Source organism: Schistocerca piceifrons, chromosome 5, assembly GCF_021461385.2.
Source record: "Schistocerca piceifrons isolate TAMUIC-IGC-003096 chromosome 5, iqSchPice1.1, whole genome shotgun sequence".
In the NCBI taxonomy this organism is placed as follows: Eukaryota; Metazoa; Arthropoda; class Insecta; order Orthoptera; family Acrididae; genus Schistocerca; species Schistocerca piceifrons.
In genome coordinates, this window is record NC_060142.1 from 617832191 (window position 1) to 617849366 (window position 17176).

The window sequence follows — 17176 nt, forward strand, 5'->3', positions numbered from 1 at the left end:
CTTTCATCCAAATTCTCGTTGAATATGCCCTAAGCCATATGATAGTCATAGACTTTTGTGGCGATGGAAAATCTTGAACAAGTCTTGTATCATAGTAACATTTCCTAGATATCAAGAGCATAACATCGTAATCTTTTGTTGTGGTTAATAACGAGATTACGGCCCTGGAGGCAAGGTGAATTACCTCTCTTTGTATGGGTACTATAAAGTGAACTAATTCAGCCGTAGAGAGTGGTAACAGTTATTACTCCAGTAATTGTTGCATTTATTTTCTGCAAATTTAATGTTAACATGGTTTCACATTAAAAAATATCAGTTACACGCAGAAAACTCTGTATTTTCTTGTGAGGACATAGTTGTTTTGTATTATAGCTTAGTATTAAAATTTTAGCTATTTTCATGCAAAGTAAAAAGTGCAACTTATTCTATGAATCAATGTTAATATCCTTTTGTACACGATACCGGCAGTCATTTCGTAAAGTTTGGGTCTAAATAATGAGGATATGATAAACTAACTCAGGAGAAATATGGTTTAGCTAGGTAGTTTCTTAAGTATTTATTTTATAAAGTTACGATCAGCCAATAAGTTCTTCGTTGTTATGTTGAAATATTCCTGACCAGAGTATCATATTTTCCGTATTTGACGCACGTAACATTCAGTTCCTTTCACTTGTTTCAAATTCAACTTTAATCATACGCTACGTACAAGTTATACATAAACAAACATTTTCTATAACGTAACTCCCTTAAGCCTGCCCTCCGAAATTTATCGGTTACATATATCTCCAACATATTTTGGAATTTTTATGTCCTGGATGTATAGTATTAATAATGAAGCTTGTATTAAACCACATAAACATTGTAAACTGAATTACCACACCGGGTATTCTTATACGCAACAGTACAGAAGAAATAGCCTAGGACTGCAGACTTTATATGTATTTGTTACAGTCATTGCTGAAATACGGTAAATACCGAGGATTCATCCGTCATAATCAGGGTTATTTCGCTTTTGGCTGTAGCTGCTGAACATCAACAGCTAAAAGCTAGTTCCTAGTTACTTGACAAATCACCTACCGGAGTCCTGACAACACAGAACATGGCGGTGGGCTATTCAGCTGGCTTCCTTGTTGCCGTTGTGTTGCGTCTCTATTGTACTAGTATAATAGGGTGTAGTGTATGACGCAAGTGGTTATAGTGGTTTGGTGATGGACTTAAAATCGGACATTAAATAGACGATATATGGGAAGATACAGATGGGAAGGAAGGAATACGTATTGGTCTAGAATCTAACAAGAAATAATGGTATTAAGTAATAGGACGACGGACAATAGAAATTTCTTTGGAACACCTGTCTGCCACATACGTAGTAGTCTAAAAGCTTCACTCATTCATCGGCAAACATCACTTCTTACCAAGGAGGGTGGCAGCCTCCACTGCGCAGGAGATGGTAGCTAACCTTGAGAGGTACACTGACATTCTAAAAGTAATTCCAATGGAAAGTGAGACTAAAACCGAAAACTTTTACCTGCAACAGTTTTTAACTTTCTTAAAAATTTTCTAAACTCAAATTGTACGGTTTCCAATATGTTACATTAATTCATACCTCAATGATGAACAGATAAAACTTCACCCAAATAAAATGAATAAAAAATTATGACTTATAGGGCATTATATTTAGATTTAATATGATTATCTTTGCTATGTCACTGTATTCAATAACTCATATCTCTATTCAAGAACTCATATCTCCTAACTACACTTCCGGAAATGGAAAAAAGAACACATTGACACCGGTGTGTCAGACCCACCATACTTGCTCCGGACACTGCGAGAGGGCTGTACAAGCAATGATCACACGCACGGCACAGCGGACACACCAGGAACCGCGGTGTTGGCCGTCGAATGGCGCTAGCTGCGCAGCATTTGTGCACCGCCGCCGTCAGTGTCAGCCAGTTTGCCGTGGCATACGGAGCTCCATCGCAGTCATTAACACTGGTAGCATGCCGCGACAGCGTGGACGTGAACCGTATGTGCAGTTGACGGACTTTGAGCGAGGGCGTACAGTGGGCATGCGGGAGGCCGGGTGGACGTACCGCCGAATTGCTCAACGATGTTGTCGCCAGTGGTCGGCGGAAGGTGCACGTGCCCGTCGACCTGGGACCGGACCGCAGCGACGCACGGATGCACGCCAAGACTGTAGGATCCTACGCAGTGCCGTAGGGGACCGCACCGCCACTTCCCAGCAAATTAGGGACACTGTTGCTCCTGGGGTATCGGCGAGGACCATTCGCAACCGTCTCCATGAAGCTGGGCTACGGTCCCGCACACCGTTAGGCTGTCTTCCGCTCACGCCCCAACATCGTGGAGCCCGCCTCCAGTGGTGTCGCGACAGGCGTGAATGGAGGGACGAATGGAGACGTGTCGTCTTCAGCGATGAGAGTCGCTTCTGCCTTGGTGCCAATGATGGTCGTATGCGTGTTTGGCGCCGTGCAGGTGAGCGCCACAATCAGGACTGCATACGACCGAGGCACACAGGGCCAACACCCGGCATCATGGTGTGGGGAGCGATCACCTACACTGGCCGTACACCACTGGTGATCGTCGAGGGGACACTGAATAGTGCACGGTACATCCAAACCGTCATCGAACCCATCGTTCTACCATTCCTAGACCGGCAAGGGAACTTGCTGTTCCAACAGGACAATGCACGTCCGCATGTATCCCGTGCCACCCAACGTGCTCTAGAAGGTGTAAGTCAACTACCCTGGCCAGCAAGATCTCCGGATCTGTCCCCCATTGAGCATGTTTGGGACTGGATGAAACGTCGTCTCACGCGGTCTGCACGTCCAGCACGAACGCTGGTCCAACTGAGGCGCCAGGTGGAAATGGCATGGCAAGCCGTTCCACAGGACTACATCCAGCATCTCTACGATCGTCTCCATGGGAGAATAGCAGCCTGCATTGCTGCGAAAGGTGGATATACACTGTACTAGTGCCGACATTGTGCATGGTCTGTTGCCTGTGTCTATGTGCCTGTGGTTCTGTCAGTGTGATCATGTGATGTATCTGATCCCAGGAATGTGTCAATAAAGTTTCCTCTTCCTGGGACAATGAATTCACGGTGTTCTTATTTCAATTTCCAGGAGTGTATTTCAAAAATAGTTAGAAATACTTCTTCAATATAATTAACGGAAGAAAAATTAATTCAGGTGCCTCAGTTATCCTTGCATGCATGACGAACAGTACGAGAAACTTTGCCCCACACTCATAATTGTATATTTAACAAAACAAAAATTATTATGCTGTTTTCATCAGTACGAACGACAAAATTTGAATGAAAAGTATTTTACAGTATTATAGTAGCCAGAAAGGCTGTTACACACGTCACACTTTATTTCCTGTAATGAAATTAAGAATTCCACAACATTTTCCAGAAAGATATTTGGTACATTCCAGAAACGTGGAATTTCTCCGCTCAGTGCCTCCTTGCTCAGATGAACTCATTAGTTGGTACCAGTGGACTAATGACTAGACAGGAATAAAGGTTCAAGAGGTGCATGAAGACTCTACAGATGTTCTGAAAATGTTGGAGAACAAATTAGCAAAATTTCATATTGAATCTTTTTTTTTTCAAAAACAAGCAAAGTTACATAATTGAAATGACAAAAGGCAGAAGTGTTTCAGATGGAGATGGTTCAGATACCAACTACGTTCTCCAGCTTCATTTTAGCGAGATCTTAACTATTACTTGTCCGAAATATAAAAAGAAATCTAATTTCCTGATCTTAAAGTTATGAAATATTCTCTTATTGAGCTAACCAGCATTTCAAACATCGGTACATATTAACCAACATAACTTTCAACAAAGAAAATTATGACCTTATGTTAAACTGGCTGTTTCTTTGCACATGCCACGGAAAACGATCTGTTGTTGGTGCTGGAGGAATTATGAAAAATTGTGTGTGGAAGCATGAGAAAGCTAGGCAAACTCACATTACTGATTGATCGTGTTTTGCACGACGTGTGAGATCCATAACTGATATAATTAATATAATAGCACTTCTAGAAGGGAAGCTAGAAGACCTATGGCGACCACCGACAGCGGCCTTGGAGCGATGTCAGACCTCTTCCACACATTTGTTCCACAATGTCCGTACCACTTGGAAAGGTACAGTGAGTCACTTGTAATCAGATGAAGATAGCGCTCCCTTCCACCGCAAATATATTGCAGATGAGAGTGTTGAGAAAGAAACACTCATAAACTTGTTCGTAACTAGATGCAATAATGAAAAGTTTTCACTGTCTCTTGGTCAGTGCGCTATTGTTATGTTACAGTCTGATCGACGACATTTCCAGAGATTTGTTGAACAAGTTCTCAGTGAACGAAGTGAAAGAAAAAACATTGAATTTGAATTCGTTACAATCGTATATTACAAGAATTTGTGAAGCCAGAAAAGGACGATACTAATGAAACTGACATTATCCAAGTGGAGTGTACCTTGAGAGAATCTATCACAGATGCGGCGGACACGCTAACTCTTGTTTAAATAAAATTAAATCTTTTGAACTAAATCTGTTGTCTGTTATCGAATGCCATTCAGTTATTAATAAATATGTCGTTACACATTGATTTTAACATTGCTAGGTATAGAACTTCAGTATTTCACTATTAGCTAAATCGATGTATTATTTTTGTAAAACGGAAATATTACCTCCGTAACATTTAATTCTCTTACTTTATATTACTTAGTGCAGAGTTTATTTGATATTCGATACATTTTCATAAGTGTTGTCCGTTGTAATTTGCATAAATACCAAAAGTTTAGTTTGGCACTGAAGGCCTTCACAGATATTACAAGAATTCCAAATATATGTGTAATATCTTCGAATTCCTAAGAGACGTTTGTAACATTACCTTTCCCATCGGGAGATGAGCACAGCTTGCTTCTTCAAACCTTGGATGTATGTATTTAAATTTGCTCCTTGTCCATCGCATATTGTTAGTCCTCGACTTCGATATAACGGACACCGATCTGAAGGGAATCTTCAAATTTAATTATCCTCATGGCACGACGCAGCAGATTGCGTGAAAGAGAGCAATATTTAAAACACTAGATTATTGTACATATGACTGGATTTAATTCGGTCAAAACGTAACACGATACGTTTTCTTTGACTAGAACATAACCACTCTCCTATCTGCCTCATTCCGTCAATAAAAACCTACACGTCAACGAGCTTTTAAAATGTAACGTCTCCCTCCATTCCATTTCTGAAGAGTGTCCGTAGCCTATGAATGCAGCATTGTATTGCGGTTCTACGCCTTAACTTGTCGTACACCAATTTTAACAGTTTGCTAGTTCCATAAAAAGACATAAAATTCCCATGTTCTTCTCTCTGGTGTGTAAGGTATAAGGAAGCCTATGCACATGAAATGAGATATTTCATTTTATTTTAAACAGGAGTTATATAGCGCTAGTGCAAAATGGCTACATAATAAAAATATTTTGAGCAAATGTAAAAGCTAAAGAAATGTTTTACTTCAGTATTTTCCCTTGATGTCAGTAATCTGTAGTGATATTCTACCTGTCACTTTCCATAACAACCCAACCGACTGCAAGTCTTCTGATGGATGTTGTACAAATAATCGAATACCCCATTAACAAGAGATACCTTCTATATTGTAGTCGTACTTATATATATAGATCAAGCGAAAATCTATTCTTAGTCGAGAATCACAACAGCAGACATTGCGTTATATGCCAAAGAATTATTGTTTCCCTGTATGTGTCTACACCAGCATTATTTATATTTAGTGTCGAATAATTAACACTTTACTCGACACAATATACAGGAAACTCGTTTGGTCGGTTTTGACCTATCTGTCATTCAGTCTGTATACATGCGGAGAACAGGTCGTTTGTGACCATAGCAGACTGGAGTAGTCCCGGACAACGACGTGGTAGAAATATCTGACAACAGTGGTTTGTTTAATGTATTTCACGGTATTGCTTATCCATCTACAATGCTTTTAATCAGGAATTGACCGGGAAAGTCATGGTTTTGTCGATGCTGGCTGTATACTGCATTAATTATTTGCGAAAAATTAAAACTGTACGAGCGAGGTATTCCGGGTCTTCCACGTGAGTTATAGCAATATAAAAGAAACCTTGGTTTTATTCCACATTGAAATTTTACTTTGTTTCACTTTTGAATGCAGGTTATAGTTAACACCAAGCATCTTACTTTTCCAAAAAGATTTTAGATTGGAAGCAGTAGCTTAGGAGATAAATTTAGAGTTTAAAGAACTTTTTTTATTACAAGAAGTATTAAAAATAAAAATCAAACTAATAACACAAAAAATAAAGCTACAGCTACTGCACGCTTGTCGGATTCCGGCTTCGAATACTGGATGGATATGGAGGTCTAGCATTTGGTTGGTTGGTTGTCTGATTTGGGGAAGGGACCAAGCAACGAGGTCATCGATCCCATCAGATTAAGAAAGGGTGGGGAATGAAGTCGGCCGTGCCCCTTCAAAAGAAACATCCCGTCATTTTCCTGAGGTGATTTAGGGAAATCACGGAAAACCTAAATCAGGGTGGCCGGACGCCGGCATGGGTTTGAACGGTCGTCCTCCCAAATGTGATATAATTGTGATGACCACTACGTCACTTCGCTCGGTAATTCTAGATTTTCATACAACCTGCACACAAGTGATTAATTAAATTAATTTTAAAATGAATAAGAAAATCTCTATGTAGTATGGCTGTAGTAAACAGCAACCATTGTGAAGAGAAGCTGTACGGTATTCTACATAGAACACATTGTAAAATATTTGAATTTTGTGAAGTTTGTTGAGTAACAATGGACAGAGCTATAGTGGCGGTTTGACGTAGTATTTAGACGGCGCCGGGCACAGATTCTCATGGTTCGCTTCCGCATTGTCAGCATGTATGGTTGGTGAGCGCTCGTCAGATTTGTCGGTTACATGAACAGTCTAATGAAAGAGACGATTGCAATAATCGCATAAGATTTAGATATCTGTTTGAAATATCTGTGAAAATCTATGAGGATACGTGAAAATAGATACAGTTGCAACTCGTAGATAACACATTAGTCACTATCAGTGGCAAAAATTCCGGATTGGGACTGGTTTTCGTTCTCGAGCTTCCATTACGGCTTGGAAAGCGTTAATTCTTATACATGCGGCCATGAGGAAAGATCGACGAGAGAGCTATATTCATTATTAACTGTGCCTGTATTTCGGATACTGAGTTCGGACAGCCGCGAGCTTACTTACCGAACACATAAATACAGCATTGCTAACCAGCAGTACACGTAATCTCTTGAAACTAAGGTACCCACAATAACCATTCCTTAGTATGTGTAACAAAAGTTTAAATACGTCTTGAATGTCTTGCCAGAGATAGTAACGTGAACTGTTACTTTCTCTGTGGTGGATTCTGTCCAGAAGCGTTTAACTGTTTCTAAATAGCTGATCGCTGAGAAATACAGCTGAGATGGGAATAGAATTGCAGTTTCGTCTTCTGTTGCAAAAACAGGATCGAATTTAGGAAGTTAAAAGAAGTCGGGGAGAGTCACTCGGCACTAGTTTTAAATGCTCGGACAACGTAACTGGTCTTTGTGTGAAGTCCTGTTTCATCGTCCGTCCAGGTACGTCTACATTTTGTTTTTACATTTTCGTTGTTTTAACGAAAGACGATATTGGCCTTGCATAGCGGTGCAAAACTGTATGGCTATTGTTGAGCCCTTGCGCGGTTGCTTAGGATGAGAAGTGATATGGCAGTTCCCTGGTGTTGTACACAGGCGTCCCAGAGGGAGGGGTGGGGGCGGCAAGACTCCGCCATTATTGATATAAAGGGGTTGGTCAGTCTCGAGACGTGCCATGCCATCAGAATTAAATGTTATAGGTGATACCAAAAACTAATTTCCCAGGTGTAGTAATTTAACTAAGGCCTAAAACATCATTCTTTTAATTATGAGTTGGAGGCAAAAATTTTTTAAATTATGTTGTTACTGTGCCACATTTTAACTACTGACCTGCTTTAACGTAACTGCTCCGATGTATGACTAAGAGTGCTAATCCTTGCACACTTTTTTGCATATAATTGTCGACGTTACAGTCCACGAATATCTTTAACAGCTCCCTACATGAAATAACAACCTCGTCTTCTGCATAATAAAAACGCTGTAAGTTAATGAAAATTTCTCAGAACACCACTTCACTTCGTGTGTGAAAATTCTCGCGTATGTTATAAAGTTATGTAATAGAAAGAGGAAATAAATCACAGGAATATTAAAAAGTGATGGTATTAGTTATTCGTGGCATGTGTTTTTGCCACTGATAGTGTTCCTCACGCCTTGATCAGTTTACTGTAATTTAATGAAACTTGCCGCCTACGTGACAGAAGCAGAAGAGTCAAAATAATTTCACGTGATTCTATACTTTTTCTTACATATTTGATAGTCCCATTGTCCATCGTTTATTTAGTTTCATTAAACTTTCTTGTCTAATTCTGCAGTTTTCAGTCAGTGATATGTTAGCACGTTATAATCTTCAGTGATATGTTAGCACGTTATAATCTTTAGTCAAATGTACGAGAGCTTTCAAGGCAGAAAAGTCAGAATAGCTTTTACGCAATATCGGGTATCAATTTCAGTAGATACTATAGTAGCTAATCGAGGCACACCAACTTTGCTGCAGTTTCCCGCTGCCAAGTTTCTTATTGACATTTTAGAAAGACCACAGATATTCCTCATTGCTTGTTAACACTATAGCAACCGAATGCTGTACCACCAATTTGACGGTGAAAACTGAACTGAAAATAATTTACAATTGCCCACTAAAGCTGGATTCAATGCTGATTTTTAAAAAAGCCAGACTGCGTGCAACAGTTCATGTGGAAGATGTGATTATTAGTCTACTAATAATTTACAGGTTTGTTGTATTGCATCTGTCATCTTTAACCAAAAGCAGGAGCACACAGAATCATTGAACATAGCACAAGATATAAACTTACACTTTCTGTGTAAATCACCAAGCATTCAAAGCATTTGTAGTGGGAATATAGGACCAGGATACTTAATTTGGAGATGACTTCGCCATTACAGTAATTTTTTAAACTGATTGAAATTAAGTGCTCTTTTTGTAAGGTGGGAGGAGGTTTCAATGGTAGGCTTTAGGTGCGAGTGTTTACAACGGTATCCGTTGAACCTTCCATTAGCTCACAATAATTAGACGGAATGGTAGACCCAACACCTTTGATAAATCTTGCCGTGATATGCTGAATGCGTGTACGGATATTGTTGTGAAACAGTGTGCTCAGTGACATTAGTCGAAACACAAAGTACACCCTGAGAAGCGTTACATTTCTCAAATGAAGCTCTATAATTCAGAGGTTTGTACTTTCCGAGATACGCTCACACCGCCATGGACAAATAAGGGAATGAATATTTCAAGTATGTTGTGTGTACTGTCGGCACGTCGTTCTTTGGCCAGTTTCCGGATATTGTTTACTGTTTAGTGGAAAAATTCATTCGTTCCTGTCTAAAACGATGATCGTTAACCAAAAAATGATTTGAAAAGTTCTCCGTAATAGAAAAATATATACGGGCAAGCTCACATATCATCAGTTTCACATTTAGTTTCTCATAATATAATTTCCTGTGCACGACGCTCGGAGAAAATAATTCTGTACACATTTTTCTTTGGCTTTGGTAACACTTTCTAGCGCATAATCTGTTTGAATGGGTTTTTAATCTATTTATCCTGTCTCACATAGCGTATACAGTATACGTAGTGATATTAACACTATTCGAACCACAAATGCTGTGGGAAATCTCGATATATGAAATTTGTTTATTTTGCTAATGTTTTAGAATTTTTTTAACCATGGATTTTTTGCTTTTCCTTTATAGACGTACGTAACTGCTTGCATAAACATATGGCAAAATAGTAACCTCATCACTACCAACCTAAGTAAATTCCTGTGCAAACTACTGTCAGAATATAATAAAATATAATGACTTGAAACTACACCACAAAGAAAATATTTTGTGCACGTTTAATCTCCGTGTAGATGCGTTCTCCGGAAGGCGCCGTTTTGTGTATGGCGGAGGATACTGAGTAACACTACGTCTTTTCCTTTCCTATTCCACTCGCAAATGGAGAGGCCAAAACGACAGTCTGCATGCCTCCGTGGGAGCCCTGATTTCTCTTATCTTGTCTTATAGATCCATATGCGAAGTGTACGTTGGCGGCAGTAGATGTATTCTGTAATCCACTTTAAATGCGCGTTCTCTAAATTTTCTCAATAGCGCTTCACGAAACGGCTGTAGTCTAATCTCCAGAGATACCCGCTTCGGTCCATGAAACATCTCCATAGCATTCGCCTGACGAGCGAAATTACCAGTAATACGTCTAGCAGCAAGCTTCTGGATTTCTTAGATGTTTTCCTTTAATCCAATCTGGTGGAGATCGCAAACAGTAGAGCAGTAAAGAATGGGTCGAACAAGTGTTCTACATGCGATGTCCTTTGTAGACAAGCCACACTTCCCTAAAACTGTCTCAGATAACCGAAGTCGACTATTCGTCTTCACTACTACCGTCCTTACGTGCTTGTTTCATTTCACGTCCCTTTGCATCGTCACGACTAAATATTTAATAGCCTTTATTGTGTCAAACAGCACACCTATATTCACGTACTCGAACATTACAGAATGGTTTTTCATATGCATCTGCTTTAACTTGCGTGTTTCTACGTTTAGAGCAAGGTGTAATTTATTTAGGTATTGTTATTTGTGACAGAGAAGTATATTGTTATTTATATCTTTTGAAATGATATTGTGAAGTCTCGAGCATCACACTTGAATAACACACTTGAATTCCAGTTCAAAAGTAACCATGAATCGTAAACTTTTAAACAGGGAATATAATGTAATTGTATGTTTATTCATGGTTGCAGGCCCATATGAAGTTGGCTACGTTTATATGGCGCACATTTCATTTCTTCTTGCTTATAAAGGCTAAAGAGTGTGATGATGTCTAATGAGCTGCTTACGTGACCAGATTGGTAACAGGCCAAGAGGGCTATTCAGAGTAGAAACAGGTCACATATACATCTGCATCACTGAAAAAATGTTAACACTTCAGGCGGAAACGGCTCTTCCCCAAAAATCACTTAGATACTTTTGATATTATTTTTCACTTGCTGCAATAATTTTTAATGACCCACCACGTGATTTTTTCTCCGACGGGTATTTATTTTCCCACTTAGCTGCTATCACCAATTATGGGATCCGGTAGGCATTCGTATTAGCCACAACTAGTACCCAAATCCGATCACAGCATTGTCCGTGTCCAGACACATGGAGGCGGTTATCTTCTGTTATGATTTCTTATTGTTTTGGTCCAGAACATTTATGAAATTCGATAAATGAACTTGAATCTGAAAAGGAAGCATTAATTATATTATATCTCATTTTCCTTAAGAAGAATTAATCAGAGGATAGGACAGATTGTAGCGGAGTTAGTGTATAAATGACTAAGACTGGTGGCGAATACCTCAGAATAGTTCTTCATGCCGTTGACCACAATTTACAACGCCCTATATTGCTTTAGCAGTACATTAATGATAGTCTATTCCAGTGCTCGACATATATATAGTACGTTGTACGACAAAACGCAAGCATTCCTCATATTAACTAATTTACAAATCTAGTGTATATTGTTGCATTATTTTGCCGGCCCTTACGAATGTCAGCCAACCAGTTGCAAATAAAGGTTTATTACCCCTTGAACACGGTTCTCATATTTGTAAAAATATCTTCTTCAGAAGTATTTGTCCTTATGTCTGAGACTAATGACCTCCCTGATGAAATAACCATGTGTTTTGCAAAATATCGAAATTTGTACTTAACTGCAACCAGCCAGTAGACGCCACCGTGGCAAATATACAGACCCAGGTCGTTCCCGGTTAAAAGTTAAACTGTCAGTTCTCCATTGCTTTCATCGTCTTCATCTATCCTTCCAAATCTGTCATGGTGTTGTATATATGTTGTCCATCTGTAAAGACTTGTTCGTATGTACTCTTCGTATTTGGCTTTGGATATTTTATCCGTTGGAAAGTTCCGTTCAGTCAATTGTTCTGCATTTCTTGTTATACGATGCCACATAATTTTTTCAATATGTTTGGCAATCCTAGACAGATGACGGAAAAGCAGAAAAGTTAAATAAGCACCCTCTGTCAGAATACTGTCAGTTAAAAATTTGTAAGCATGGTAAAAAGTGGCCAACAAAGAGAAAAGTGATCAATTTTAGGACTTAGATGGGCAGTGAATATTATTGATCTTCGTCTACGTTATCTAAAGGTGAACGTGAAGAAAGAAAATCAAATGTAAAAATAATTAAGTCTTCCTAACGAAATAGCCCGGTGTTCTGCCAAATATCAAATTAGTACTTAATTGTAACCAGCTAGTAGACGCCATCGTGGCAAAGAGCATCCCTCATAATAGTGGAGTTCTGTTTGAATACTACAGAAAAAAGATCTTCAAAGAGGATTTCCGGTCTAGTATATTTTAGGGGACGAGAAATCCCTCAAATAAACTGCCCTACAGATTCTGTGCGAGTCGACTTGCATTGGCAAATAACGCAAAGAGTCGCAAGGTGGACGGGGGATGTCTGCCTTGTTTTGTGCGTTGTTAGCCGTTATCCGTTTTATTCTTCGCCACTGTTGGGTCGTATTGCTCCACAGATTTAGTAAAGCAATGCTGTACGCAAAGAAGCACCCGTGAACATCGATCCATGTCGTATGAGATAATTCGAATGCTTTCTCAGCTCAGTAACAATGGGCACCCAGGAATATTGAACCTCGTCGTACGAAGTAACCCGCATCCGTTCTCAACTCAGTAAGAATGGGCATGATTATATTTTTACGGTCTATGCCCCATGTGATGTTCTTTAAAGCAAACTGATTGTTGCAACAGTTTTTTGTATTTCCTTGTTGGACCTCAGCGAGGAAAGTTATTTCGATTGTCTTTCTTGATATGAAGAAGTATTTTAAATTCGAAGATGCAAATTACACATTTATGTTTCAAATGTCAATGCACAATTGGCCTTTTTCGCATTTATCCATCACCCTTGGAATTTTATGCAGACGTCATGGAAACCTAATGAGTGTAGAATACTAATTTGACGTTACGATCTCTGGTCATATTAAATGACCGGCACTGCACTGCTTCAAAATGGTGGTTAATTTATCATTATTACTTAAAACCTCATGTTCCGATAAAGTGTGATTGAACAACATTTGAAGTATCAAAGATGAAATCGTCAGATGTCGGAAACCGAAAACAATATGCGCTATTTGCTGTACCTAGGAAATGCAATATAAGGTAAGAGTTTGTGTCCAATTTGATTTCGTTGCCGGATGGGAATCAAGGTAGTTTTATTGCTTTTCTATAAGTTAATACATTAAGACACCCACAAATAAGGATAGGAAAATGTAAGACGTGGTGGCCGCACTTTCTGCAGAGCATCCACTGGTTTACGCTACACTCCGAAGCTACAGAAAATAAATTCTCTTTCCACCATCGGAATAAGATGTTTCGAAGGACAGAAGGCATTTCATACCATCCTGAAGTCTGCGAAAAGTTTTTATAGATGAGTAACGGCACGTTGTGAGACGCATTTCGAACTGAACTATTCATATTTTATTATTTCATATTGGGACATAAGGGGAAAATTGTTGTATGTTCGGGAACTTCTCCCTTGATTTCTGGTAAAACTAGGGAGGGAATTGACGGATCGTACCGCAGTTGACATCCCTCGCGAAGTCTGGGTCACCTAAAAATGGACGGACCGACTAGTTCGTTGGTCAGAGTTCGGAGAAGGCGCGGCTGTGTAATCGCACAACGCACGCTCGGTCGCATACCAAGAATGTAGTTATTTATACTTCTCACTATTGAAGTGACATCTGATATCGAAACACTATTTCAACAAATGTTGTACACATCTTCAGCAACTACTCTGAGATCACAGTACGTGAAAATCTGTAGTGTAGTTACAGAAAATTAAATGCAAAAACAGTCATGTTGCGAAAAATCTGCTTTCTGCCCATCCACTGAAACCAGGGAGATTACTTTACTATCCTGTTAAATCTGAACTGTAGCAAATGAATTCTGTATAAAAAAAAATGATTTCATACCAGAAGGTGGTTTGTTTGAGAAAAACCAGTGGTGTTTGATGCAGTTTATTGTGACGTGTAGACCAATTTACTTTGTGTAACATATATTCGGATCGCTCAAACAGTTCAGAGCTGTTATGTGACGTAAAATAAGTTTAATTCGCATCTCCTGAAAGTTGCAGTGCTCAAGAAGATATCTCGAACTCTGTAAACAGATGTAAACGAATGTCATCATTTTCCTGTGAATTGTGGCTTTCTAGAAGTTGTAATAGCTTCTGTTAAGATTAACTACAGGTAGAAATTGTACTAAAATTTTACAGTAAAAATGTACAGGAATGATGGTTGTGCTCACTGTAAGCTTACTCTGTAGGGATTTTGACGGTAGATAATGTAGCAATGTTCAGAATGATATATGGACATTAGTGCAGTGGATACAAGACGTATTTCGAAAAGAAGTTCGACACAGGGTGGAACGTTAGTGCATGTCCACACCTTGTTGGAGTATTTCCTGCACGGGCCTGAAACTGTTGTTTCTAACGGAACCATGCAAATTTTGCGGTTATAAATAAGACGTACTTTACCTCCAGCACTTGAAAAAGTAGAAAACGTCGAAGATAAGTGTGTTACTTGCGATACACAGAAATTTTTCCATGGCAATAAGCACAACATGAAGAAATTATAAACGGGTTTCAACCTTCTACGTACATCTTCAGAAATTTATGAAAAACAGATGCATACGTACATGACAGGACCATGTGTCAGTTGTTTTTGCCTAAACGTCGGTATTATTAACCAATTAGGTGGTAGTTAAGGCTGTGTATTCTGTGAGTTACATGTAAAACAGTAGCAACAGCTAAACCTGATGACAGCGATAACAGTTCGAAACATGTCAGTAGTCAAAATATTGTACCTCATCGGAACGGGTAAGGTAACCATTAAACCAGCTGATATCGTAAGCTGAATATACATCCGCAGACATAATTGTCGCGAGTTTCATGTGATTCTTCCACCAGCCGCAACGGTTTAGTGGACGCGGATGGGCCCAAACTTAGGTATCGCTAAGGGCGGTTGGTAAGGTGACTTACCTCCGGATGGAGTTTCTCTGTCCGAGGGAACGGTGGTGGGGCCGTCTGAGGCGGAGTACGAGCCCGTGGGCTGGAGGTCCGCGGCGGCCGCTGCCACGCCCAGCCCCAGCGTCAACACCACCACCACCAGCACCACCACCAGCGGCACCAGCAGCGACGGGGGCGGCACAATCACTGTCACTGAGGCGCGGCCGCGGCGCGTCATCGCACTAGCCCGCTGCTTGCTCGCCACCACATACGACACGCGGTCGGCCGCAGTCGCTGGAGGCGTTCACCGCCGGCGGCGAAGGCAGGCACCCGCGACGCGCGGCGCCATCCTCGGACAGACCGGCGCTCCGCACTCGTGCGGTTCGCGTAAGCGTGCGGCGTGTGCGACGGCGACGCAAATGTCAGAGGGCGGGCCTCGCACGGGGGCGGTGGGCGCAGCTGGCGGCGCGAGGTGCTGGGGACAGACGCGGCGGCCGCGGGACGCCAGCAGCGACTGCCGCCCGGCGACGCCGGCGCGCCGACGCCGCTGCCGCCGCGCCACGGCGCAAGTCCGCCCGCCGGAGCAGCGCCGCGCCGGTGGCAGGCCGCCGGCAGTCGCCACGGCGACACATTGTCACGCGCTCCGCTCACTACTGTGCGGTTGCCTGTTTGCCGACAGCTGCTGCTGCATTTACTGAACTTGGATTATAAGTGGATCTGGACAAGCACGTCACCCTTCAAAAGAGAAACGCTACTCGATTTTGGACTGCTGTATAAGGTGTACCAGGAGACCATCCGACCGTCCACCTCTGATGTATCGAAAGAGTTAAGTGGTGTGTACATGGAGATGACAAAAGTCATGGGACAATGATTTTCACAGATACAGATGGCAGTAGCACTGCGAACATAGGATATAAAATGGCAGTTCATTACCAGTGCTCTAATGCAAGGCTAGTTTGGCAGCACATAGCAATTAACAACCTCTGAACACAGAATGGTAGATGAACCAAGAAACACGGGACGTCCTCAGTGAATTCAGTACTCCGCGATCCACAGTGACAAGAGTGTGTCGACCACCATGGACATCGCAGTGCCCGACAGCCTTTACTTAACGACCACCAACAGTGGGGTTTGCGAAGAGTTGTCAGTGCTAAAAGACAAGACGTTAAATATCCACAGAAATCAGTGTAGGACGTACAACGAGCGTATCTGCTAGTGCAGTCTCGCCAAATTTGTAGGTAGTGGAAGCAGACGAACTGCCACCTGCGGCTCCCTTTGTGCGCTCTTGACCATATCAGTTGGACTGCCGCCTGGTCATATGAGTCGTCCAGATTCCAGTTGCTAAGAGTTAATGGTAGGTGTAGCACAGACCCCCTTCACCCCCCGCCCCCCTCCCCAGAAGCCATGGACCCAAGGATGATATTCCAGTGCCTGTAATTATCCGCCGCGGTGGCCGTGCGGTACTAGGCGCTTCGGTTCGGACCCGCGGGACTGCTATGGTCGCAGGTTCGAATCCTGCCTCGGGCATGGATGAGTGTGATGTGCTTAGGTTAGTTAGGTTTATGTAGTTCTAAGTTCTAGGGGACTTGTGACCTAAGATATTGAGTCCCATAGTGCTCAGAGCCATTTGAACCATTTTTCTCTCGGGAATATACTGCGTACCATACACATGTGCAAAAGTTTGAATGTTCAATCAACACCAGAATCACAGAACATAAGCGGCATTTCAAGTTGAGGCAGGGAAAGAAATCGGCCGTGGCAAGCGCTGTGTAAGACCGGTGACATAGTAATATTCGCCGACACGGTCCGTTGCTGGTAGGGATTGGAGAAGCGCCAGATACATATTATCTGCGTCAACACTTGACAAACGTCTATCAAATAATCTACACAGTGGATATACGAATATAGGTTGTAGAC